Source organism: Hippopotamus amphibius, chromosome 10 (assembly GCF_030028045.1).
Source record: "Hippopotamus amphibius kiboko isolate mHipAmp2 chromosome 10, mHipAmp2.hap2, whole genome shotgun sequence".
NCBI lineage: Eukaryota > Metazoa > Chordata > Mammalia > Artiodactyla > Hippopotamidae > Hippopotamus > Hippopotamus amphibius.
In genome coordinates, this window is record NC_080195.1 from 43000275 (window position 1) to 43027956 (window position 27682).

Below are 27682 nucleotides of genomic sequence, written 5' to 3' on the forward strand. Positions count from 1 at the left end.
AATATTTGTTGTTGAGACATTCAAGGAAATGGGTGGCTTATGCTGGGTAATCCCCAACCTTGAAAGCTTTTAGCAAAGCCCTCTTAGAGGTAAGGTGATGGAGGGGTGTGGCTTTTCGTTGAAAACTTCTCCCTGTCCGATCCATTGTTCTTGAGGACAGGTCATAGTCAGGTCTCAATGTTCCTATCAATCTCCAGCAAACAAATGTCACTCTCTGGGTGACAAGAAAGGGCAAGGTCCCAAGGCACAAGACTCACCCTCTGAGGTCCAGACCCACCTAAGAGAAAGGGGTCCCTGGGAGGGGTGGTGGTCCTCCTGCCATGGAGGGTTTGTCCACGAGCTGGTCTGAGTCCTCCCACCAGTGCCCACGCCTCACAGAGGAGGCAGCTCTGCCTTGGTGGCTCCCTCAGGGCCAGGTCCCAGACCCTTGCTAGCTCTCATCACTGAGGGAGCCGGGTGCACATGACCCAACTGGTCTTAATGCTCCTCAGGCCACCCAAACAGTAGTGTTCAGGTGCCCCAGACTGTGAGCCATACCCTTAGGGTCACAGTGGCGGTGTGTGGTAGAGGTTCAACACTGCCTCAAGGCCTGGTCTGGGCCAATGGTCATTCATGGCCTTGGCTCTGGAGCCCTGCAGGACACACCCCCAGCCTGTTCTCTGCGCCCCCCATCACACCAGCTGGCCCAAGGCCGTGTGAGCAGAAGAATGCTGGGGAGAAGGCTGGCACTTGCCTCTTACCTCATGCTCCAGGTCTGAAGGGGCAGCACTCCACTGACTGCTGCCTAACAAAGGGCCCCCACTAAAGATGGCTGACAGACAGTGGCTTGCTTGGGGCAGGGGCCCACTACACTGCCCACCAATGGCTGAGCAGGGTGGTCACAGTGGCATTAGTGGTCTCCTGGTAACCATTGCCTGGTAACGGGGCAGTGGGTCACAGTGCACAGCAAGGGCTGCCTGGGAAGGGCTGCATTCAGCTGGCTATGGTACAATTCCCCCTTTTCTTTGGTCCTCTGCAACCCTGAGGAGAATATGTGGGTATGATTTGGATAAAGTGGTTAATCATAAACTCAGCAGCGGATTTCTGTTTTAGGGGACTTGCTTTCAACCTAGATTCCTGGTTCATCTTTTCCCAAGTCTTTCAGGGAATGGGGTGACGACCACTCTAGCTACGTCCTGCTGGAGGAAAGCAAAGCCCTACAGTGCATTCTGAGTTGGAAGCAATGCCACGTTGCAAGTCTTGATCCAAGTCTTATATAAACTTGTATAAGGAATCCAGGAGAATAAGCCTGAAAAGCAGCGTGAGGGTGGCACTCTGGGGGAGACATTCTGGCAGGTAATCCAGACACGCAGAAGCAGAAGGGAAGAAATTGTTGTAAGTTGTTAGGAAGTTGAGGGGAAGAGCTTCCCTTAACGGGAGAACACAGATCAAAATCAGCATTATTGCGAAGCAAATCCATAAACGTTAGTAGCATATGCATCTGTTTACTCAGTTTGTCAAAACTGCATTGCTAAGAGTCTTCTTGAAGTTGAAGCACTTTGGGAAAGCCTCAGCCTAACTATCTGTTAGACACTTAAAGAGGCAAGGTTAAAGATCGCATGACAAGGGGTTGCGAAGGAAGCTTAATCAAGTGGCTCTCATGTAACCGTCAGCATGGCTGACCAATTATCCCAAGGCATACCTGCATTTCAGAAACTTTGTACCCTTTCTAGAATATCGACAGGTGTGCCATGTATCCATCCTGTGTAATTGGAGAAGCTTCTCCCCCATTTCACAATGTTTTCTCTGTAATTTCCATACCAGATATACGACTGAAATAGTCCTCCTTGAGTTGCCTTAAGGGCCCCGCAACTAATCCAAAGTTAACAAAATGTTTCAAAACACCTGGTCCAATAAGCTCATCAGTCCTTTGAAGAGAATTCTTCTTTCTTCTCCAAAGTGAGAAGAGATCTTAAAAGCAAATCGAGATCCCTTAAAGGCAGGACAGTTCACATACCATGTTATTGAAAGCAGCATTCCAAGTAAACGTGTTCTCTTGGCAGAGGGGAACCCAATCCAGCCTTGAAAAAAACGTATTTTTAATAACAGTATCCATTTCCCGAAGTGGGGTTTCGTTTCAGCCCAATGATGCATCAAATGTTGGTTTTTGGCTCAACACATTTATCCCACCTTCCTACTCTATCCTGAAATGTGTTCCTTTTCATGAGTTTATTAGCTTTAATTACATATTTCGATTACAATCCTCAAGTCCTTAACACCTTCACTTAGTGAAAACCAAGAAGCAAGCAATTGTCAGCTGGATGCCATACCTGCATTTCTGATTGCAAACGGATGCTTTTGAGACCTTCTGCTAAGTAGGCAAAGGTAGGGAATCTTAGATGTGCCCAGCATCCAATGTTCCAATCCTCTATCCTCTTTGAAATGACCCGGAGAGTCAAGGAATGCTTCCCACTTACCTTGGTGAAGTTTCATGCTACCCAAATCTAGAGAGGCCATTTAGAAAGATTTCAAGTGTCATCATTTCAACTTATGGTCCTTGCTGTCAAATTGGCAACAGATATAAGGTCTCTTTGGATCTCTAAGAAACCTAGGGACCGCAGAAGGTTTATACTTCAGAATGCAAGAAGCTTAAGGCAGCTTCCATACCAGATATCAGTTCAGTACTAGCTATTTGCCAGATCATCAGGACCTGAAATCCATGGAGGCCAATTCTCTCCAGAGGAGGAAGTATTGAATAGGTAAGTGCTTCCCTTTCAGTGAAATAGAGCTCATTTACACATCAACTCGGCAGGTGATGTCAATTGCCTTATCCCTAAAAGTGGCCCAAATCTGGAGAATGCACCTGAAAGGGGTGCGTTGGGGAAGCACATTTGAGTTTCCCAGAGCCACAACACTTCCACACAAAACAAACGCAAATGTACATGCAAAAAAGAAACTCTCAGTCCTGAGGACCAAAGCAAAGGGTGAGGATGAACAACATCCTCAGTGTTTTTGAAGTACATTCCCTCATTTTAACAAGAAAACGACAAACAACATGCAAATTGAAAGATAGGGAATCAGGACCACAGTTGTCATGCCTACTGACCTGGGAAGCAGAAAGAGCCAAAAAGGAAAAAGCAAAGAAATTAGGAAAAGTTCAATTTGCTTCATTAACTTCCACATGTCTCCTGGAAATATGGTCGTTTCCTCAGGGTCACAATGATGAAAACCAAAAGGATTTCACTGAGCAAACTTTCTCTAACTGAATATTTTACATAGACTGGTTTTGGAGATATGAAAACGATTCATTTGATGCCATGTTTCACCAGAATCTGTAGAATATGCTGGCCATGCAATGTAAAAAAAAAAAAAAAATACTTGCTTGTCCCTTAGCGGACTACAAGATGGACTAGAGCTCTGCTGATCACAGCAGGTGTTATCCAATAGCAGAGAGACAAATGCAATGCCAAAAGGTCTCTCAGGATCGCAGTTCCCAGGCACCAGAGGGCAGATTCCTACCCATTGGAAAGGGAATATGTCAACCAATGTTCCACCACAGCTGAAACACAACGCAGGAGGGAACGATACCTAGTGTGATCATATGCAAGCTCCGTTACTGACCAAAGACGTCTCAAGTACTCAATGCAAGTGCTGTTTCACACACCTACAATGTACGAATCACAAACAGAATCCCACAAACCACAGCACAGACTGCCGTGATTAACACCACATTGACACACACAAACACATGAAGAACAAATAAACACTCCAATCACAAAGACAGAAAGCCAGAGAAGGCATTTTGTCAACTTCCACTTCCACTCCCACATGGAGGCCCCCAGTTCTCAAGAGGGAATGGACTCAGAGGGGCTCACATCCGCTAAGGGGAGCAGCCCAGTTGGAGTAGACCTATTTCCCAGCCTGTGCAAGCTGGAGCGACTTACCCCCAAATGACATGAACTGTATACCGTTGCTCTGGACATGTCTCCAAGACAAGCAGCCTCGTGCTGTAGGGCAGCCACTGCATATCAGGGAGAATCCCTGCCAGTATCCTGGAGCCAAATGTACTCTGGCATGTGCTGGGAACTATAAATGGCGACGCCCCTGATCGAGATCAATACACCATGGACACAGACCTCCTGGCTGGCTCGCTATAATTGGTAACCAAAGGCCAGGATGTGTGCGCGACGCACAGTGAGGCCAAACAACAGCAAAACATTGGACTTTGGAGCCGAGAAATATTTGTTGTTGAGACATTCAAGGAAATGGGTGGCTTATGCTGGGTAATGCCCAACCTTGAAAGCTTTTAGCAAAGCCCTCTTAGAGGTAAGGTGATGGAGGGGTGTGGCTTTTCGTTGAAAACTTCTCCCTGTCCGATCCATTGTTCTTGAGGACAGGTCATAGTCAGGTCTCAATGTTCCTATCAATCTCCAGCAAACAAATGTCACTCTCTGGGTGACAAGAAAGGGCAAGGTCCCAAGGCACAAGACTCACCCTCTGAGGTCCAGACCCACCTAAGAGAAAGGGGTCCCTGGGAGGGGTGGTGGTCCTCCTGCCATGGAGGGTTTGTCCACGAGCTGGTCTGAGTCCTCCCACCCGTGCCCATGCCTCACAGAGGAGGCAGCTCTGCCTTGGTGGCTCCCTCAGGGCCAGGTCGCAGACCCTTGCTAGCTCTCATCACTGAGGGAGCCGGGTGCACATGACCCAACCGGTCTTAATGCTCCTCAGGCCACCCAAACAGTGGTGGTCAGGTACCCCAGACTGTGAGCCATACCCTTAGGGTCACAGGGGCGGTGTGTGGTAGAGGTTCAACACTGCCTCAAGGCCTGGTCTGGGCCAATGGTCATTCATGGCCTTGGCTCTGGAGACCTGCAGGACACACCCCCAGCCTGTTCTCTGGGCCCCCCATCACACCAGCTGGCCCAAGGCCGTGTGAGCAGAAGAATGCTGGGGAGAAGGCTGGCACTTGCCTCTTACCTCATGCTCCAGGTCTGAAGGGGCAGCACTCCACTGACTGCTGCCTAACAAAGGGCCCCCACTAAAGATGGCTGACAGACAGTGGCTTGCTTGGGGCAGGGGCCCACTACACTGCCCAACAATGGCTGAGCAGGGTGGTCACAGTGGCATTAGTGGTCTCTTGGTAACCATTGCCTGGTAACGGGGCAGTGGGTCACAGTGCACAGCAAGGGCTGCCTGGGAAAGGCTGCATTCAGCTGGCTATGGTACAATTCCCCCTTTTCTTTGGTCCTCTGCAACTCTGAGGAAAATATGTGGGTATGATTTGGATAGAGTGGTTAATCATAAACTCCGCAGCGGATCTCTGTTTTAGGGGACTTGCTTGCAACCTCCATTCCTGGTTCATCTTTTCCCAAGTCTTTCAGGGAATGGGGTGACCACCACTCTAGCTACGTCCTGCTGCAGGAAAGCAAAGCCCTACAGTGCATTCTGAGTTGGAAGCAATGCCACGTTGCAAGTCTTGATGCAAGTCTTATATAAACTTGTATAAGGAATCCAGGAGAATAAGCCTGAAAAGCAGCGTGAGGGTGGCACTCTGGGGGAGACGTTCTGGCAGGTAATCCAGACACGCAGAAGCAGAAGGGAAGAAATTGTTGTAAGTTGTTAGGAAGTTGAGGGGAAGAGCTTCCCTTAACGGGAGAACACAGATCAAAATCAGCATTATTGCGAAGCAAATCCATAAACGTTAGTAGCATATGCATCTGTTTACTCAGTTTGTCAAAACTGCATTGGTAAGAGTCTTCTTGAAGTTGAAGCACTTTGGGAAAGCCTCAGCCTAACTATCTGTTAGACACTTAAAGAGGCAAGGTTAAAGATCGCATGACAAGGGGTTGCAAAGGAAGCTTAATCAAGTGGCTCTCATGTAACCGTCAGCATGGCTGACCGATTATCCCAAGGCATACCTGCATTTCAGAAACTTTGTACCCTTTCTAGAATATCGACAGGTGTGCCATGTATCCATCCTGTGTAATTGGAGAAGCTTCTCCCCCATTTCACAATGTTTTCTCTGTAATTTCCATACCAGATATACGACTGAAATAGTCCTCCTTGAGTTGCCTTAAGGGCCCCGCAACTAATCCAAAGTTAACAAACTATTTCAAAACACCTGGTCCAATAAGCTCATCAGTCCTTTGAAGAGAATTCTTCTTTCTTCTCCAAAGTGAGAAGAGATCTTAAAAGCAAATCGAGATCCCTTAAAGGCAGGACAGTTCACATACCATGTTATTGAAAGCAGCATTCCAAGTAAACGTGTTCTCTTGGCAGAGGGGAACCCAATCCAGCCTTGAAAAAAACGTATTTTTAATAACAGTATCCATTTCCCGAAGTGGAGTTTCGTTTCAGCCCAGTGATGCATCAAATGTTGGTTTTTGGCTCAACACATTTATCCCACCTTCCTACTCTATCCTGAAATGTGTTCCTTTTCATGAGTTTCTTAGCTTTAATTACATATTTCGATTACAATCCTCAAGTCCTTAACACCTTCACTTAGTGAAAACCAAGAAGCAAGCAATTGTCAGCTGGATGCCATACCAGCATTTCTGATTGCAAACGGATGCTTTTGAGACCTTCTGCTAAGTAGGCAAAGGTAGGGAATCTTAGATGTGCCCAGCATCCAATGTTCCAATCCTCTATCCTCTTTGAAATGACCCGGAGAGTCAAGGAATGCTTGCCACTTACCTTGGTGAAGTTTCATGCTACCCAAATCTAGAGAGGCCATTTAGAAAGATTTCAAGTGTCATCATTTCAACTTATGGTCCTTGCTGTCAAATTGGCAACAGATATAAGGTCTTTTTGGATCTCTAAGAAACCTAGGGACCGCAGAAGGTTTATACTTCAGAATGCAAGAAGCTTAAGGCAGCTTCCATACCAGATATCAGTTCAGTACTAGCTATTTGCCAGATCATCGGGACCTGAAATCCATGGAGGCCAATTCTCTCCAGAGGAGGAAGTATTGAATAGGTAAGTGCTTCCCTTTCAGTGAAATAGAGCTCATTTACACATCAACTCGGCAGTTGATGTCAATTGCCTTATCCCTAAAAGTGGCCCAAATCTGGAGAATGCACCTGAAAGGGGTGCGTTGGGGAAGCACATTTGAGTTTCCCAGAGCCACAACACTTTCACACAAAACAAACGCAAAAGTACATGCAAAAAAGAAACTCTCAGTCCGGAGGACCAAAGCAAAGGGTGAGGATGAGCAACATCCTCAGTGTTTTTGAAGTACGTTCCCTCATTTTAACAACAAAACGACAAACAACATGCAAATTGAAAGATAGGGAATCAGGACCACAGTTGTCATGCCTACTGACCTGGGAAGCAGAAAGAGCCAAAAAGGAAAAAGCAAAGAAATTAGGAAAAGTTCAATTTGCTTCATTAACTTCCACATGTCTCCTGGAAATATGCTCGTTTCCTCAGGGTCACAATGATGAAAACCAAAAGGATTTCACTGAGCAAACTTTCTCTAACTGAATATTTTACATAGACTGGTTTTGGAGATATGAAAACGATTCATTTGATGCCATGTTTCACCAGAATCTGTAGAATATGCTGGCCATGCAATGTAAAAAAAAAAAAAATACTTGCTTGTCCCTTAGCGGACTACAAGATGGACTAGAGCTCTGCTGATCACAGCAGGTGTTATCCAATAGCAGAGAGACAAATGCAATGCCAAAAGGTCTCTCAGGATCGCAGTTCCCAGGCACCAGAGGGCAGATTCCTACCCATTGGAAAGGGAATATGTCAACCAATGTTCCACCACAGCTGAAACACAACGCAGGAGGGAACGATACCTAGTGTGATCATATGCAAGCTCCGTTACTGACCAAAGACGTCTCAAGTACTCAATGCAAGTGCTGTTTCACACACCTACAATGTACCAATCACAAACAGGATCCCACAAACCACAGCACAGACTGCCGTGATTAACACCACATTGACACACACAAACACATGAAGAACAAATAAACACTCCAATCACAAAGACAGAAAGCCAGAGAAGGCATTTTGTCAACTTCCACTTCCACTCCCACATGGAGGCCCCCAGTTCTCAAGAGGGAATGGACTCAGAGGGGCTCACATCCGCTAAGGGGAGCAGCCCAGTTGGAGTAGACCTATTTCCCAGCCTGTGCAAGCTGGAGCGACTTACCCCCAAATGACATGAACTGTATACCGTTGCTCTGGACATGTCTCCAAGACAAGCAGCCTCGTGCTGTAGGGCAGCCACTGCATATCAGGGAGAATCCCTGCCAGTATCCTGGAGACAAATGTACTCTGGCATGTGCTGGGAACTATAAATGGCGACGCCCCTGATCGAGAACAACACACCATGGGCACAGACCTCCTGGCTGGCTCGCTATAATTGGTAACCAAAGGCCAGGATGTGTGCCCGACGCACAGTGAGGCCAAGCAACAGCAAAACATTGGACTTTGGAGCCGAGAAATATTTGTTGTTGAGACATTCAAGGAAATGGGTGGCTTATGCCGGGTAATCCCCAACCTTGAAAGCTTTTAGCAAAGCCCTCTTAGAGGTAAGGTGATGGAGGGGTGTGGCTTTTCGTTGAAAACTTCTCCCTGTCCGATCCATTGTTCTTGAGGACAGGTCATAGTCAGGTCTCAATGTTCCTATCAATCTCCAGCAAGCAAATGTCACTCTCTGGGTGACAAGAAAGGGCAAGGTCCCAAGGCACAAGACTCACCCTCTGAGGTCCAGACCCACCTAAGAGAAAGGGGTCCCTGGGAGGGGTGGTGGTCCTCCTGCCATGGAGGGTTTGTCCAGGAGCTGGTCTGAGTCCTCCCACCAGTGCCCACGCCTCACAGAGGAGGCAGCTCTGCCTTGGTGGCTCCCTCAGGGCCCGGTCCCAAACCCTTGCTAGCTCTCATCACTGAGGGAGCCGGGTGCACATGACCCAACAGGTCTTAATGCTTCTCAGGCCACCCAAACAGTGGCTGTCAGGTACCCCAGACTGTGAGCCATACCCTTAGGGTCACAGGGGCGGTGTGTGGTAGAGGTTCAACACTGCCTCAAGGCCTGGTCTGGGCCAATGGTCATTCATGGCCTTGGCTCTGGAGCCCTGCAGGACACACCCCCAGCCTGTTCTCTGGGCCCCCCATCACACCAGCTGGCCCAAGGCCGTGTGAGCAGAAGAATGCTGGGGAGAAGGCTGGCACTTGCCTCTTACCTCATGCTCCAGGTCTGAAGGGGCAGCACTCCACTGACTGCTGCCTAGAAAAAGGGCCCCCACTAAAGATGGCTGACAGACAGTGGCTTGCTTGGGGCAGGGGCCCACTACACTGCCCACCAATGGCTGAGCAGGGTGGTCACAGTGGCATTAGTGGTCTCCTGGTAACCATTGCCTGGTAACGGGGCAGTGGGTCACAGTGCACAGCAAGGGCTGCCTGGGAAGGGCTGCATTCAGCTGGCTACGGTACAATTCCCCCTTTTCTTTGGTCCTCTGCAACCCTGAGGAGAATATGTGGGTATGATTTGGATAGAGTGGTTAATCATAAACTCCGCAGCGGGTCTCTGTTTTAGGGAACTTGCTTTCAACCTCCATTCCTGGTTCATCTTTTCCCAAGTCTTTCAGGGAATGGGGTGACGACCACTCTAGCTACGTGCTGCTGGAGGAAAGCAAAGCCCTACAGTGCATTCTGAGTTGGAAGCAATGCCACGTTGCAAGTCTTGATCCAAGTCTTATATAAACTTGTATAAGGAATCCAGGAGAATAAGCCTGAAAAGCAGCGTGAGGGTGGCACTCTGGGGGAGACGTTCTGGCAGGTAATCCAGACACGCAGAAGCAGAACGAAGAAATTGTTGTAAGTTGTTAGGAAGTTGAGGGGAAGAGTTTCCCTTAACGGGAGAACACAGATCAAAATCAGCATTATTGCAAAGCAAATCCATAAACGTTAGTAGCATATGCATCTGTTTACTCAGTTTGTCCAAACTGCATTGGTAAGAGTCTTCTTGAAGTTGAAGCACTTTGGGAAAGCCTCAGCCTAACTATCTGTTAGACACTTAAAGAGGCAAGGTTAAAGATCGGATGACAAGGGGTTGCAAAGGAAGCTTAATCAAGTGGCTCTCATGTAACCGTCAGCATGGCTGACCGATTATCCCAAGGCATACCTGCATTTCAGAAACTTTGTACCCTTTCTAGAATATCGACAGGTGTGCCATGTATCCATCCTGTGTAATTGGAGAAGCTTCTCCCCCATTTCACAATGTTTTCTCTGTAATTTCCATACCAGATATACGACTGAAATAGTCCTCCTTGAGTTGGCTTAAGGGCCCCGCAACTAATCCAAAGTTAACAAACTATTTCAAAACACCTGGTCCAATAAGCTCATCAGTCCTTTGAAGAGAATTCTTCTTTCTTCTCCAAAGTGAGAAGAGATCTTAAAAGCAAATCGAGATCCCTTAAAGGCAGGACAGTTCACATACCATGTTATTGAAAGCAGCATTCCAAGTAAACGTGTTCTCTTGGCAGAGGGGAACCCAATCCAGCCTTGAAAAAAACGTATTTTTAATAACAGTATCCATTTCCCGAAGTGGAGTTTCGTTTCAGCCCAGTGATGCATCAAATGTTGGTTTTTGGCTCAACACATTTATCCCACCTTCCTACTCTATCCTGAAATGTGTTCCTTTTCATGAGTTTCTTAGCTTTAATTACATATTTCGATTACAATCCTCAAGTCCTTAACACCTTCACTTAGTGAAAACCAAGAAGCAAGCAATTGTCAGCTGGATGCCATACCAGCATTTCTGATTGCAAACGGATGCTTTTGAGACCTTCTGCTAAGTAGGCAAAGGTAGGGAATCTTAGATGTGCCCAGCATCCAATGTTCCAATCCTCTATCCTCTTTGAAATGACCCGGAGAGTCAAGGAATGCTTGCCACTTACCTTGGTGAAGTTTCATGCTACCCAAATCTAGAGAGGCCATTTAGAAAGATTTCAAGTGTCATCATTTCAACTTATGGTCCTTGCTGTCAAATTGGCAACAGATATAAGGTCTTTTTGGATCTCTAAGAAACCTAGGGACCGCAGAAGGTTTATACTTCAGAATGCAAGAAGCTTAAGGCAGCTTCCATACCAGATATCAGTTCAGTACTAGCTATTTGCCAGATCATCAGGACCTGAAATCCATGGAGGCCAATTCTCTCCAGAGGAGGAAGTATTGAATAGGTAAGTGCTTCCCTTTCAGTGAAATAGAGCTCATTTACACATCAACTCGGCAGTTGATGTCAATTGCCTTATCCCTAAAAGTGGCCCAAATCTGGAGAATGCACCTGAAAGGGGTGCGTTGGGGAAGCACATTTGAGTTTCCCAGAGCCACAACACTTTCACACAAAACAAACGCAAAAGTACATGCAAAAAAGAAACTCTCAGTCCGGAGGACCAAAGCAAAGGGTGAGGATGAGCAACATCCTCAGTGTTTTTGAAGTACGTTCCCTCATTTTAACAACAAAACGACAAACAACATGCAAATTGAAAGATAGGGAATCAGGACCACAGTTGTCATGCCTACTGACCTGGGAAGCAGAAAGAGCCAAAAAGGAAAAAGCAAAGAAATTAGGAAAAGTTCAATTTGCTTCATTAACTTCCACATGTCTCCTGGAAATATGCTCGTTTCCTCAGGGTCACAATGATGAAAACCAAAAGGATTTCACTGAGCAAACTTTCTCTAACTGAATATTTTACATAGACTGGTTTTGGAGATATGAAAATGATTCATTTGATGCCATGTTTCACCAGAATCTGTAGAATATGCTGGCCATGCAATGTAAAAAAAAAAAAAAAAATACTTGCTTGTCCCTTAGCGGACTACAAGATGGACTAGAGCTCTGCTGATCACAGCAGGTGTTATCCAATAGCAGAGAGACAAATGCAATGCCAAAAGGTCTCTCAGGATCGCAGTTCCCAGGCACCAGAGGGCAGATTCCTACCCATTGGAAAGGGAATATGTCAACCAATGTTCCACCACAGCTGAAACACAACGCAGGAGGGAACGATACCTAGTGTGATCATATGCAAGCTCCGTTACTGACCAAAGACGTCTCAAGTACTCAATGCAAGTGCTGTTTCACACACCTACAATGTACCAATCACAAACAGGATCCCACAAACCACAGCACAGACTGCCGTGATTAACACCACATTGACACACACAAACACATGAAGAACAAATAAACACTCCAATCACAAAGACAGAAAGCCAGAGAAGGCATTTTGTCAACTTCCACTTCCACTCCCACATGGAGGCCCCCAGTTCTCAAGAGGGAATGGACTCAGAGGGGCTCACATCCGCTAAGGGGAGCAGCCCAGTTGGAGTAGACCTATTTCCCAGCCTGTGCAAGCTGGAGCGACTTACCCCCAAATGACATGAACTGTATACCGTTGCTCTGGACATGTCTCCAAGACAAGCAGCCTCGTGCTGTAGGGCAGCCACTGCATATCAGGGAGAATCCCTGCCAGTATCCTGGAGACAAATGTACTCTGGCATGTGCTGGGAACTATAAATGGCGACGCCCCTGATCGAGAACAACACACCATGGGCACAGACCTCCTGGCTGGCTCGCTATAATTGGTAACCAAAGGCCAGGATGTGTGCCCGACGCACAGTGAGGCCAAGCAACAGCAAAACATTGGACTTTGGAGACGAGAAATATTTGTTGTTGAGACATTCAAGGAAATGGGTGGCTTATGCCGGGTAATCCCCAACCTTGAAAGCTTTTAGCAAAGCCCTCTTAGAGGTAAGGTGAGGGAGGGGTGTGGCTGTTCATTGAAAACTTCTCCCTGTCAGATCCTTTCTTCTTGAGGACAGGTCATAGTCAGGTCTCAATGTTCCTAACAATCTCCAGCAAACAAAGGTCACTCTCTGGGTGATGAGAAAGGGCAAGTTCCCAAGGCACAAGACTCACCCTCTGAGGTCCAGACCCACCTAAGAGAAAGGGGTCCCTGGGAGGGGTGGTGGTCCTCCTGCCATGGAGGGTTTGTCCAGGAGCTGGTCTGAGGCCTCCCACCAGTGCCCATGCCTCACAGAGGAGGCAGCTCTGCCTTGGTGGCTCCCTCAGGGCCAGGTCCCAGACCCTTGCTAGCTCTCATCACTGAGGGAGCCGGGTGCACATAACCCAACAGGTCTTAATGCTCCTCAGGCCACCCAAACAGTGGCGGTCAGGTACCCCAGACTATGAGCCATACCCTTAGGGTCACAGTGGCGGTGTGTGGTAGAGGTTCAACACTGCCTCAAGGCCTGGTCTGGGCCAATGGTCATTCATGGCCTTGGCTCTGGAGCCATGCAGGACACACCCCCAGCCTGTTCTCTGGGCCCCCCATCACACCAGCTGGCCCAAGGCCGTGTGAGCAGAAGAATGCTGGGGAGAAGGCTGGCACTTGCCTCTTACCTCATGCTCCAGGTCTGAAGGGGCAGCACTCCACTGACTGCTGCCTAGAAAAAGGGCCCCCACTAAAGATGGCTGACAGACAGTGGCTTGCTTGGGGCAGGGGCCCACTACACTGCCCACCAATGGCTGAGCAGGGTGGTCACAGTGGCATTAGTGGTCTCCTGGTAACCATTGCCTGGTAACGGGGCAGTGGGTCACAGTGCACAGCAAGGGCTGCCTGGGAAGGGCTGCATTCAGCTGGCTATGGTACAATTCCCCCTTTTCTTTGGTCCTCTGCAACCCTGAGGAGAATATGTGGGTATGATTTGGATAGAGTGGTTAATCATAAACTCCGCAGCGGATCTCTGTTTTAGGGGACTTGCTTGCAACCTCCATTCCTGGTTCATCTTTTCCCAAGTCTTTCAGGGAATGGCGTGACCACCACTCTAGCTACGTCCTGCTGCAGGAAAGCAAAGCCCTACAGTGCATTCTGAGTTGGAAGCAATGCCACGTTGCAAGTCTTGATCCAAGTCTTATATAAACTTGTATAAGGAATCCAGGAGAATAAGCCTGAAAAGCAGCGTGAGGGTGGCACTCTGGGGGAGACGTTCTGGCAGGGAATCCAGACACGCAGAAGCAGAAGGGAAGAAATTGTTGTAAGTTGTTAGGAAGTTGAGGGGAAGAGCGTCCCTTAACGGGAGAACACAGATCAAAATCAGCATTATTGCGAAGCAAATCCATAAACGTTAGTAGCATATGCATCTGTTTACTCAGTTTGTCAAAACTGCATTGGTAAGAGTCTTCTTGAAGTTGAAGCACTTTGGGAAAGCCTCAGCCTAACTATCTGTTAGACACTTAAAGAGGCAAGGTTAAAGATCGCATGACAAGGGGTTGCGAAGGAAGCTTAATCAAGTGGCTCTCATGTAACCGTCAGCATGGCTGACCAATTATCCCAAGGCATACCTGCATTTCAGAAACTTTGTACCCTTTCTAGAATATCGACAGGTGTGCCATGTATCCATCCTGTGTAATTGGAGAAGCTTCTCCCCCATTTCACAATGTTTTCTCTGTAATTTCCATACCAGATATACGACTGAAATAGTCCTCCTTGAGTTGCCTTAAGGGCCCCGCAACTAATCCAAAGTTAACAAAATGTTTCAAAACACCTGGTCCAATAAGCTCATCAGTCCTTTGAAGAGAATTCTTCTTTCTTCTCCAAAGTGAGAAGAGATCTTAAAAGCAAATCGAGATCCCTTAAAGGCAGGACAGTTCACATACCATGGTATTGAAAGCAGCATTGCAAGTAAACGTGTTCTCTTGGCAGAGGGGAACCCAATCCAGCCTTGAAAAAAACGCATTTTTAATAACAGTATCCATTTCCCGAAGTGGAGTTTCGTTTCAGCCCAATGATGCATCAAATGTTGGTTTTTGGCTCAACACATTTATCCCACCTTCCTACTCTATCCTGAAATGTGTTCCTTTTCATGAGTTTCTTAGCTTTAATTACATATTTCGATTACAATCCTCAAGTCCTTAACACCTTCACTTAGTGAAAACCAAGAAGCAAGCAATTGTCAGCTGGATGCCATACCAGCATTTCTGATTGCAAACGGATGCTTTTGAGACCTTCTGCTAAGTAGGCAAAGGTAGGGAATCTTAGATGTGCCCAGCATCCAATGTTCCAATCCTCTATCCTCTTTGAAATGACCCGGAGAGTCAAGGAATGCTTGCCACTTAACTTGGTGAAGTTTCATGCTCCCCAAATCTTGAGAGGCCATTTAGAAAGACTTCAAGTGTCATCATTTCAACTTATGGTCCTTGCTGTCAAATTGGCAACAGATATAAGGTCTTTTTGGATCTCTAAGAAACCTAGGGACCGCAGAAGGTTTACACTTCAGAATGCAAGAAGCTTAAGGCAGCTTCCATACCAGATATCAGTTCAGTACTAGCTATTTGCCAGATCATCAGGACCTGAAATCCATGGAGGCCAATTCTCTCAAGAGGAGGAAGTATTGAATAGGTAAGTGCTTCCCTTTCAGTGAAATAGAGCTCATTTACACATCAACTCGGCAGTTGATGTCAATTGCCTTAACCCTAAAAGTGGCCCAAATCTGGAGAATGCACCTGAAAGGGGTGCGTTGGGGAAGCACATTTGAGTTTCCCAGAGCCACAACACTTTCACACAAAACAAACGCAAAAGCACATGCAAAAAAGAAACTCTCAGTCCTGAGGACCAAAGCAAGGGGTGAGGATGAGCAACATCCTCAGTGTTTTTGAAGTACGTTCCCTCATTTTAACAACAAAATGACAAACAACATGCAAATTGAAAGATAGGGAATCAGGACCACAGTTGTCATGCCTACTGACCTGGGAAGCAGAAAGAGCCAAAAAGGAAAAAGCAAAGAAATTAGGAAAAGTTCAATTTGCTTCATTAACTTCCACATGTCTCCTGGAAATATGGTCGTTTCCTCAGGGTCACAATGATGAAAACCAAAAGGATTTCACTGAGCAAACTTTCTCTAACTGAATATTTTACATAGACTGGTTTTGGAGATATGAAAACGATTCATTTGATGCCATGTTTCACCAGAATCTGTAGAATATGCTGGCCATGCAATGTAAAAAAAAAAAAAAAATACTTGCTTGTCCCTTAGCGGACTACAAGATGGACTAGAGCTCTGCTGATCACAGCAGGTGTTATCCAATAGCAGAGAGACAAATGCAATGCCAAAAGGTCTCTCAGGATCGCAGTTCCCAGGCACCAGAGGGCAGATTCCTACCCATTGGAAAGGGAATATGTCAACCAATGTTCCACCACAGCTGAAACACAACGCAGGAGGGAACGATACCTAGTGTGATCATATGCAAGCTCCGTTACTGACCAAAGACGTCTCAAGTACTCAATGCAAGTGCTGTTTCACACACCTACAATGTACGAATCACAAACAGGATCCCACAAACCACAGCACAGACTGCCGTGATTAACACCACATTGACACACACAAACACATGAAGAACAAATAAACACTCCAATCACAAAGACAGAAAGCCAGAGAAGGCATTTTGTCAACTTCCACTTCCACTCCCACATGGAGGCCCCCAGTTCTCAAGAGGGAATGGACTCAGAGGGGCTCACATCCGCTAAGGGGAGCAGCCCAGTTGGAGTAGACCTATTTCCCAGCCTGTGCAAGCTGGAGCGACTTACCCCCAAATGACATGAACTGTATACCGTTGCTCTGGACATGTCTCCAAGACAAGCAGCCTCGTGCTGTAGGGCAGCCACTGCATATCAGGGAGAATCCCTGCCAGTATCCTGGAGACAAATGTACTCTGGCATGTGCTGGGAACTATAAATGGCGACGCCCCTGATCGAGAACAACACACCATGGGCACAGACCTCCTGGCTGGCTCGCTATAATTGGTAACCAAAGGCCAGGATGTGTGCCCGACGCACAGTGAGGCCAAGCAACAGCAAAACATTGGACTTTGGAGCCGAGAAATATTTGTTGTTGAGACATTCAAGGAAATGGGTGGCTTATGCCGGGTAATCCCCAACCTTGAAAGCTTTTAGCAAAGCCCTCTTAGAGGTAAGGTGATGGAGGGGTGTGGCTGTTCATTGAAAACTTCTCCCTGTCAGATCCTTTCTTCTTGAGGACAGGTCATAGTCAGGTCTCAATGTTCCTAACAATCTCCAGCAAACAAAGGTCACTCTCTGGGTGATGAGAAAGGGCAAGTTCCCAAGGCACAAGACTCACCCTCTGAGGTCCAGACCCACCTAAGAGAAAGGGGTCCCTGGGAGGGGTGGTGGTCCTCCTGCCATGGAGGGTTTGTCCAGGAGCTGGTCTGAGGCCTCCCACCAGTGCCCATGCCTCACAGAGGAGGCAGCTCTGCCTTGGTGGCTCCCTCAGGGCCAGGTCCCAGACCCTTGCTAGCTCTCATCACTGAGGGAGCCGGGTGCACATAACCCAACAGGTCTTAATGCTCCTCAGGCCACCCAAACAGTGGCGGTCAGGTACCCCAGACTATGAGCCATACCCTTAGGGTCACAGTGGCGGTGTGTGGTAGAGGTTCAACACTGCCTCAAGGCCTGGTCTGGGCCAATGGTCATTCATGGCCTTGGCTCTGGAGCCATGCAGGACACACCCCCAGCCTGTTCTCTGGGCCCCCCATCACACCAGCAGGCCCAAGGCCGTGTGAGCAGAAGAATGCTGGGGAGAAGGCTGGCACTTGCCTCTTACCTCATGCTCCAGGTCTGAAGGGGCAGCACTCCACTGACTGCTGCCTAGAAAAAGGGCCCCCACTAAAGATGGCTGACAGACAGTGGCTTGCTTGGGGCAGGGGCCCACTACACTGCCCACCAATGGCTGAGCAGGGTGGTCACATTGGCATTAGTGGTCTCCTGGTAACCATTGCCTGGTAACGGGGCAGTGGGTCACAGTGCACAGCAAGGGCTGCCTGGGAAGGGCTGCATTCAGCTGGCTATGGTACAATTCCCCCTTTTCTTTGGTCCTCTGCAACCCTGAGGAGAATATGTGGGTATGATTTGGATAGAGTGGTTAATCATAAACTCCGCAGCGGATCTCTGTTTTAGGGGACTTGCTTTCAACCTCCATTCCTGGTTCATCTTTTCCCAAGTCTTTCAGGGAATGGGGTGATGACCACTCTAGCTACGTGCTGCTAGAGGAAAGCAAAGCCCTACAGTGCATTCTGAGTTGGAAGCAATGCCACGTTGCAAGTCTTGATCCAAGTCTTATATAAACTTGTATACGGAATCCAGGAGAATAAGCCTGAAAAGCAGCGTGAGGGTGGCACTCTGGGGGAGACGTTCTGGCAGGTAATCCAGACACACAGAAGCAGAAGGGAAGAAATTGTTGTAAGTTGTTAGGAAGTTGAGGGGAAGAGCGTCCCTTAACGGGAGAACACAGATCAAAATCAGCATTATTGCGAAGCAAATCCATAAACGTTAGTAGCATATGCATCTGTTTACTCAGTTTGTCAAAACTGCATTGGTAAGAGTCTTCTTGAAGTTGAAGCACTTTGGGAAAGCCTCAGCCTAACTATCTGTTAGACACTTAAAGAGGCAAGGTTAAAGATCGCATGACAAGGGGTTGCGAAGGAAGCTTAATCAAGTGGCTCTCATGTAACCGTCAGCATGGCTGACCAATTATCCCAAGGCATACCTGCATTTCAGAAACTTTGTACCCTTTCTAGAATATCGACAGGTGTGCCATGTATCCATCCTGTGTAATTGGAGAAGCTTCTCCCCCATTTCACAATGTTTTCTCTGTAATTTCCATACCAGATATACGACTGAAATAGTCCTCCTTGAGTTGCCTTAAGGGCCCCGCAACTAATCCAAAGTTAACAAAATGTTTCAAAACACCTGGTCCAATAAGCTCATCAGTCCTTTGAAGAGAATTCTTCTTTCTTCTCCAAAGTGAGAAGAGATCTTAAAAGCAAATCGAGATCCCTTAAAGGCAGGACAGTTCACATACCATGGTATTGAAAGCAGCATTGCAAGTAAACGTGTTCTCTTGGCAGAGGGGAACCCAATCCAGCCTTGAAAAAAACGCATTTTTAATAACAGTATCCATTTCCCGAAGTGGAGTTTCGTTTCAGCCCAATGATGCATCAAATGTTGGTTTTTGGCTCAACACATTTATCCCACCTTCCTACTCTATCCTGAAATGTGTTCCTTTTCATGAGTTTCTTAGCTTTAATTACATATTTCGATTACAATCCTCAAGTCCTTAACACCTTCACTTAGTGAAAACCAAGAAGCATGCAATTGTCAGCTGGATGCCATACCAGCATTTCTGATTGCAAACGGATGCTTTTGAGACCCTCTGCTAAGTAGGCAAAGGTAGGGAATCTTAGATGTGCCCAGCATCCAATGTTCCAATCCTCTATCCTCTTTGAAATGACCCGGAGAGTCAAGGAATGCTTGCCACTTACCTTGGTGAAGTTTCATGCTACCCAAATCTAGAGAGGCCATGTAGAAAGACTTCAAGTGTCATCATTTCAACTTATGGTCCTTGCTGTCAAATTGGCAACAGATATAAGGTCTTTTTGGATCTCTAAGAAACCTAGGGACCGCAGAAGGTTTATACTTCAGAATGCAAGAAGCTGAAGGCAGCTTCCATACCAGATATCAGTTCAGTACTAGCTATTTGCCAGATCATCAGGACCTGAAATCCATGGAGGCCAATTCTCTCAAGAGGAGGAAGTATTGAATAGGTAAGTGCTTCCCTTTCAGTGAAATAGAGCTCATTTACACATCAACTCGGCAGTTGATGTCAATTGCCTTAACCCTAAAAGTGGCCCAAATCTGGAGAATGCACCTGAAAGGGGTGCGTTGGGGAAGCACATTTGAGTTTCCCAGAGCCACAACACTTTCACACAAAACAAACGCAAAAGCACATGCAAAAAAGAAACTCTCAGTCCTGAGGACCAAAGCAAGGGGTGAGGATGAGCAACATCCTCAGTGTTTTTGAAGTACGTTCCCTCATTTTAACAACAAAATGACAAACAATATGCAAATTGAAAGATAGGGAATCAGGACCACAGTTGTCATGCCTACTGACCTGGGAAGCAGAAAGAGCCAAAAAGGAAAAAGCAAAGAAATTAGGAAAAGTTCAATTTGCTTCATTAACTTCCACATGTCTCCTGGAAATATGGTCGTTTCCTCAGGGTCACAATGATGAAAACCAAAAGGATTTCACTGAGCAAACTTTCTCTAACTGAATATTTTACATAGACTGGTTTTGGAGATATGAAAACGATTCATTTGATGCCATGTTTCACCAGAATCTGTAGAATATGCTGGCCATGCAATGTAAAAAAAAAAAAAATACTTGCTTGTCCCTTAGCGGACTACAAGATGGACTAGAGCTCTGCTGATCACAGCAGGTGTTATCCAATAGCAGAGAGACAAATGCAATGCCAAAAGGTCTCTCAGGATCGCAGTTCCCAGGCACCAGAGGGCAGATTCCTACCCATTGGAAAGGGAATATGTCAACCAATGTTCCACCACAGCTGAAACACAACGCAGGAGGGAACGATACCTAGTGTGATCATATGCAAGCTCCGTTACTGACCAAAGACGTCTCAAGTACTCAATGCAAGTACTGTTTCACACACCTACAGTGTACGAATCACAAACAGGATCCCACAAACCACAGCACAGACTGCCGTGATTAACACCACATTGACACACACAAACACATGAAGAACAAATAAACACTCCAATCACAAAGACAGAAAGCCAGAGAAGGCATTTTGTCAACTTCCACTTCCACTCCCACATGGAGGCCCCCAGTTCTCAAGAGGGAATGGACACAGAGGGGCTCACATCCGCTAAGGGGAGCAGCCCAGTTGGAGTAGACCTATTTCCCAGCCTGTGCAAGCTGGAGCGACTTACCCCCAAATGACATGAACTGTATACCGTTGCTCTGGACATGTCTCCAAGACAAGCAGCCTCGTGCTGTAGGGCAGCCACTGCATATCAGGGAGAATCCCTGCCAGTATCCTGGAGCCAAATGTACTCTGGCATGTGCTGGGAACTATAAATGGCGACGCCCCTGATCGAGATCAATACACCATGGGCACAGACCTCCTGGCTGGCTCGCTATAATTGGTAACCAAAGGCCAGGATGTGTGCGCGACGCACAGTGAGGCCAAACAACAGCAAAACATTGGACTTTGGAGCCGAGAAATATTTGTTGTTGAGACATTCAAGGAAATGGGTGGCTTATGCTGGGTAATGCCCAACCTTGAAAGCTTTTAGCAAAGCCCTCTTAGAGGTAAGGTGATGGAGGGGTGTGGCTTTTCGTTGAAAACTTCTCCCTGTCCGATCCATTGTTCTTGAGGACAGGTCATAGTCAGGTCTCAATGTTCCTATCAATCTCCAGCAAACAAATGTCACTCCCTGGGTGACAAGAAAGGGCAAGGTCCCAAGGCACAAGACTCACCCTCTGAGGTCCAGACCCACCTAAGAGAAAGGGGTCCCTGGGAGGGGTGGTGGTCCTCCTGCCATGGAGGGTTTGTCCAGGAGCTGGTCTGAGGCCTCCCACCAGTGCCCACGCCTCACAGAGGAGGCAGCTCTGTCTTGGTGGCTCCCTCAGGGCCCGGTCCCAGACCCTTGCTAGCTATCATCACTGAGGGAGCCGGGTGCACATGACCCAACAGGTCTTAATGCTCCTCAGGCCACCCAAACAGTGGCTGTCAGGTACCCCAGACTGTGAGCCATACCCTTAGGGTCACAGTGGCGGTGTGTGGTAGAGGTTCAACACTGCCTCAAGGCCTGGTCTGGGCCAATGGTCATTCATGGCCTTGGCTCTGGAGCCATGCAGGACACACCCCCAGCCTGTTCTCTGGGCCCCCCATCACACCAGCTGGCCCAAGGCCGTGTGAGCAGAAGAATGCTGGGGAGAAGGCTGGCACTTGCCTCTTACCTCATGCTCCAGGTCTGAAGGGGCAGCACTCCACTGACTGCTGCCTAGAAAAAGGGCCCCCACTAAAGATGGCTGACAGACAGTGGCTTGCTTGGGGCAGGGGCCCACTACACTGCCCACCAATGGCTGAGCAGGGTGGTCACAGTGGCATTAGTGGTCTCCTGGTAACCATTGCCTGGTAACGGGGCAGTGGGTCACAGTGCACAGCAAGGGCTGCCTGGGAAGGGCTGCATTCAGCTGGCTATGGTACAATTCCCCCTTTTCTTTGGTCCTCTGCAACCCTGAGGAGAATATGTGGGTATGATTTGGATAGAGTGGTTAATCATAAACTCCGCAGCGGATCTCTGTTTTAGGGGACTTGCTTGCAACCTCCATTCCTGGTTCATCTTTTCCCAAGTCTTTCAGGGAATGGCGTGACCACCACTCTAGCTACGTCCTGCTGCAGGAAAGCAAAGCCCTACAGTGCATTCTGAGTTGGAAGCAATGCCACGTTGCAAGTCTTGATCCAAGTCTTATATAAACTTGTATAAGGAATCCAGGAGAATAAGCCTGAAAAGCAGCGTGAGGGTGGCACTCTGGGGGAGACGTTCTGGCAGGGAATCCAGACACGCAGAAGCAGAAGGGAAGAAATTGTTGTAAGTTGTTAGGAAGTTGAGGGGAAGAGCGTCCCTTAACGGGAGAACACAGATCAAAATCAGCATTATTGCGAAGCAAATCCATAAACGTTAGTAGCATATGCATCTGTTTACTCAGTTTGTCAAAACTGCATTGGTAAGAGTCTTCTTGAAGTTGAAGCACTTTGGGAAAGCCTCAGCCTAACTATCTGTTAGACACTTAAAGAGGCAAGGTTAAAGATCGCATGACAAGGGGTTGCGAAGGAAGCTTAATCAAGTGGCTCTCATGTAACCGTCAGCATGGCTGACCAATTATCCCAAGGCATACCTGCATTTCAGAAACTTTGTACCCTTTCTAGAATATCGACAGGTGTGCCATGTATCCATCCTGTGTAATTGGAGAAGCTTCTCCCCCATTTCACAATGTTTTCTCTGTAATTTCCATACCAGATATACGACTGAAATAGTCCTCCTTGAGTTGCCTTAAGGGCCCCGCAACTAATCCAAAGTTAACAAAATGTTTCAAAACACCTGGTCCAATAAGCTCATCAGTCCTTTGAAGAGAATTCTTCTTTCTTCTCCAAAGTGAGAAGAGATCTTAAAAGCAAATCGAGATCCCTTAAAGGCAGGACAGTTCACATACCATGGTATTGAAAGCAGCATTGCAAGTAAACGTGTTCTCTTGGCAGAGGGGAACCCAATCCAGCCTTGAAAAAAACGCATTTTTAATAACAGTATCCATTTCCCGAAGTGGAGTTTCGTTTCAGCCCAATGATGCATCAAATGTTGGTTTTTGGCTCAACACATTTATCCCACCTTCCTACTCTATCCTGAAATGTGTTCCTTTTCATGAGTTTCTTAGCTTTAATTACATATTTCGATTACAATCCTCAAGTCCTTAACACCTTCACTTAGTGAAAACCAAGAAGCAAGCAATTGTCAGCTGGATGCCATACCAGCATTTCTGATTGCAAACGGATGCTTTTGAGACCTTCTGCTAAGTAGGCAAAGGTAGGGAATCTTAGATGTGCCCAGCATCCAATGTTCCAATCCTCTATCCTCTTTGAAATGACCCGGAGAGTCAAGGAATGCTTGCCACTTAACTTGGTGAAGTTTCATGCTCCCCAAATCTTGAGAGGCCATTTAGAAAGACTTCAAGTGTCATCATTTCAACTTATGGTCCTTGCTGTCAAATTGGCAACAGATATAAGGTCTTTTTGGATCTCTAAGAAACCTAGGGACCGCAGAAGGTTTACACTTCAGAATGCAAGAAGCTTAAGGCAGCTTCCATACCAGATATCAGTTCAGTACTAGCTATTTGCCAGATCATCAGGACCTGAAATCCATGGAGGCCAATTCTCTCCAGAGGAGGAAGTATTGAATAGGTAAGTGCTTCCCTTTCAGTGAAATAGAGCTCATTTACACATCAACTCGGCAGTTGATGTCAATTGCCTTATCACTCAAAGTGGCCCAAATCTGGAGAATGCACCTGAAAGGGGTGCGTTGGGGAAGCACATTTGAGTTTCCCAGAGCCACAACACTTTCACACAAAACAAACGCAAAAGCACATGCAAAAAAGAAACTCTCAGTCCTGAGGACCAAAGCAAGGGGTGAGGATGAGCAACATCCTCAGTGTTTTTGAAGTACGTTCCCTCATTTTAACAACAAAATGACAAACAACATGCAAATTGAAAGATAGGGAATCAGGACCACAGTTGTCATGCCTACTGACCTGGGAAGCAGAAAGAGCCAAAAAGGAAAAAGCAAAGAAATTAGGAAAAGTTCAATTTGCTTCATTAACTTCCACATGTCTCCTGGAAATATGGTCGTTTCCTCAGGGTCACAATGATGAAAACCAAAAGGATTTCACTGAGCAAACTTTCTCTAACTGAATATTTTACATAGACTGGTTTTGGAGATATGAAAACGATTCATTTGATGCCATGTTTCACCAGAATCTGTAGAATATGCTGGCCATGCAATGTAAAAAAAAAAAAAAAATACTTGCTTGTCCCTTAGCGGACTACAAGATGGACTAGAGCTCTGCTGATCACAGCAGGTGTTATCCAATAGCAGAGAGACAAATGCAATGCCAAAAGGTCTCTCAGGATCGCAGTTCCCAGGCACCAGAGGGCAGATTCCTACCCATTGGAAAGGGAATATGTCAACCAATGTTCCACCACAGCTGAAACACAACGCAGGAGGGAACGATACCTAGTGTGATCATATGCAAGCTCCGTTACTGACCAAAGACGTCTCAAGTACTCAATGCAAGTGCTGTTTCACACACCTACAATGTACGAATCACAAACAGGATCCCACAAACCACAGCACAGACTGCCGTGATTAACACCACATTGACACACACAAACACATGAAGAACAAATAAACACTCCAATCACAAAGACAGAAAGCCAGAGAAGGCATTTTGTCAACTTCCACTTCCACTCCCACATGGAGGCCCCCAGTTCTCAAGAGGGAATGGACTCAGAGGGGCTCACATCCGCTAAGGGGAGCAGCCCAGTTGGAGTAGACCTATTTCCCAGCCTGTGCAAGCTGGAGCGACTTACCCCCAAATGACATGAACTGTATACCGTTGCTCTGGACATGTCTCCAAGACAAGCAGCCTCGTGCTGTAGGGCAGCCACTGCATATCAGGGAGAATCCCTGCCAGTATCCTGGAGACAAATGTACTCTGGCATGTGCTGGGAACTATAAATGGCGACGCCCCTGATCGAGAACAACACACCATGGGCACAGACCTCCTGGCTGGCTCGCTATAATTGGTAACCAAAGGCCAGGATGTGTGCCCGACGCACAGTGAGGCCAAGCAACAGCAAAACATTGGACTTTGGAGCCGAGAAATATTTGTTGTTGAGACATTCAAGGAAATGGGTGGCTTATGCCGGGTAATCCCCAACCTTGAAAGCTTTTAGCAAAGCCCTCTTAGAGGTAAGGTGATGGAGGGGTGTGGCTGTTCATTGAAAACTTCTCCCTGTCAGATCCTTTCTTCTTGAGGACAGGTCATAGTCAGGTCTCAATGTTCCTAACAATCTCCAGCAAACAAAGGTCACTCTCTGGGTGATGAGAAAGGGCAAGTTCCCAAGGCACAAGACTCACCCTCTGAGGTCCAGACCCACCTAAGAGAAAGGGGTCCCTGGGAGGGGTGGTGGTCCTCCTGCCATGGAGGGTTTGTCCAGGAGCTGGTCTGAGGCCTCCCACCAGTGCCCATGCCTCACAGAGGAGGCAGCTCTGCCTTGGTGGCTCCCTCAGGGCCAGGTCCCAGACCCTTGCTAGCTCTCATCACTGAGGGAGCCGGGTGCACATAACCCAACAGGTCTTAATGCTCCTCAGGCCACCCAAACAGTGGCGGTCAGGTACCCCAGACTATGAGCCATACCCTTAGGGTCACAGTGGCGGTGTGTGGTAGAGGTTCAACACTGCCTCAAGGCCTGGTCTGGGCCAATGGTCATTCATGGCCTTGGCTCTGGAGCCATGCAGGACACACCCCCAGCCTGTTCTCTGGGCCCCCCATCACACCAGCTGGCCCAAGGCCGTGTGAGCAGAAGAATGCTGGGGAGAAGGCTGGCACTTGCCTCTTACCTCATGCTCCAGGTCTGAAGGGGCAGCACTCCACTGACTGCTGCCTAGAAAAAGGGCCCCCACTAAAGATGGCTGACAGACAGTGGCTTGCTTGGGGCAGGGGCCCACTACACTGCCCACCAATGGCTGAGCAGGGTGGTCACATTGGCATTAGTGGTCTCCTGGTAACCATTGCCTGGTAACGGGGCAGTGGGTCACAGTGCACAGCAAGGGCTGCCTGGGAAGGGCTGCATTCAGCTGGCTATGGTACAATTCCCCCTTTTCTTTGGTCCTCTGCAACCCTGAGGAGAATATGTGGGTATGATTTGGATAGAGTGGTTAATCATAAACTCCGCAGCGGATCTCTGTTTTAGGGGACTTGCTTTCAACCTCCATTCCTGGTTCATCTTTTCCCAAGTCTTTCAGGGAATGGGGTGATGACCACTCTAGCTACGTGCTGCTAGAGGAAAGCAAAGCCCTACAGTGCATTCTGAGTTGGAAGCAATGCCACGTTGCAAGTCTTGATCCAAGTCTTATATAAACTTGTATAAGGAATCCAGGAGAATAAGCCTGAAAAGCAGCGTGAGGGTGGCACTCTGGGGGAGACGTTCTGGCAGGTAATCCAGACACGCAGAAGCAGAAGGGAAGAAATTGTTGTAAGTTGTTAGGAAGTTGAGGGGAAGAGCGTCCCTTAACGGGAGAACACAGATCAAAATCAGCATTATTGCGAAGCAAATCCATAAACGTTAGTAGCATATGCATCTGTTTACTCAGTTTGTCAAAACTGCATTGGTAAGAGTCTTCTTGAAGTTGAAGCACTTTGGGAAAGCCTCAGCCTAACTATCTGTTAGACACTTAAAGAGGCAAGGTTAAAGATCGCATGACAAGGGGTTGCGAAGGAAGCTTAATCAAGTGGCTCTCATGTAACCGTCAGCATGGCTGACCAATTATCCCAAGGCATACCTGCATTTCAGAAACTTTGTACCCTTTCTAGAATATCGACAGGTGTGCCATGTATCCATCCTGTGTAATTGGAGAAGCTTCTCCCCCATTTCACAATGTTTTCTCTGTAATTTCCATACCAGATATACGACTGAAATAGTCCTCCTTGAGTTGCCTTAAGGGCCCTGCAACTAATCCAAAGTTAACAAAATGTTTCAAAACACCTGGTCCAATAAGCTCATCAGTCCTTTGAAGAGAATTCTTCTTTCTTCTCCAAAGTGAGAAGAGATCTTAAAAGCAAATCGAGATCCCTTAAAGGCAGGACAGTTCACATACCATGGTATTGAAAGCAGCATTGCAAGTAAACGTGTTCTCTTGGCAGAGGGGAACCCAATCCAGCCTTGAAAAAAACGCATTTTTAATAACAGTATCCATTTCCCGAAGTGGAGTTTCGTTTCAGCCCAATGATGCATCAAATGTTGGTTTTTGGCTCAACACATTTATCCCACCTTCCTACTCTATCCTGAAATGTGTTCCTTTTCATGAGTTTCTTAGCTTTAATTACATATTTCGATTACAATCCTCAAGTCCTTAACACCTTCACTTAGTGAAAACCAAGAAGCATGCAATTGTCAGCTGGATGCCATACCAGCATTTCTGATTGCAAACGGATGCTTTTGAGACCTTCTGCTAAGTAGGCAAAGGTAGGGAATCTTAGATGTGCC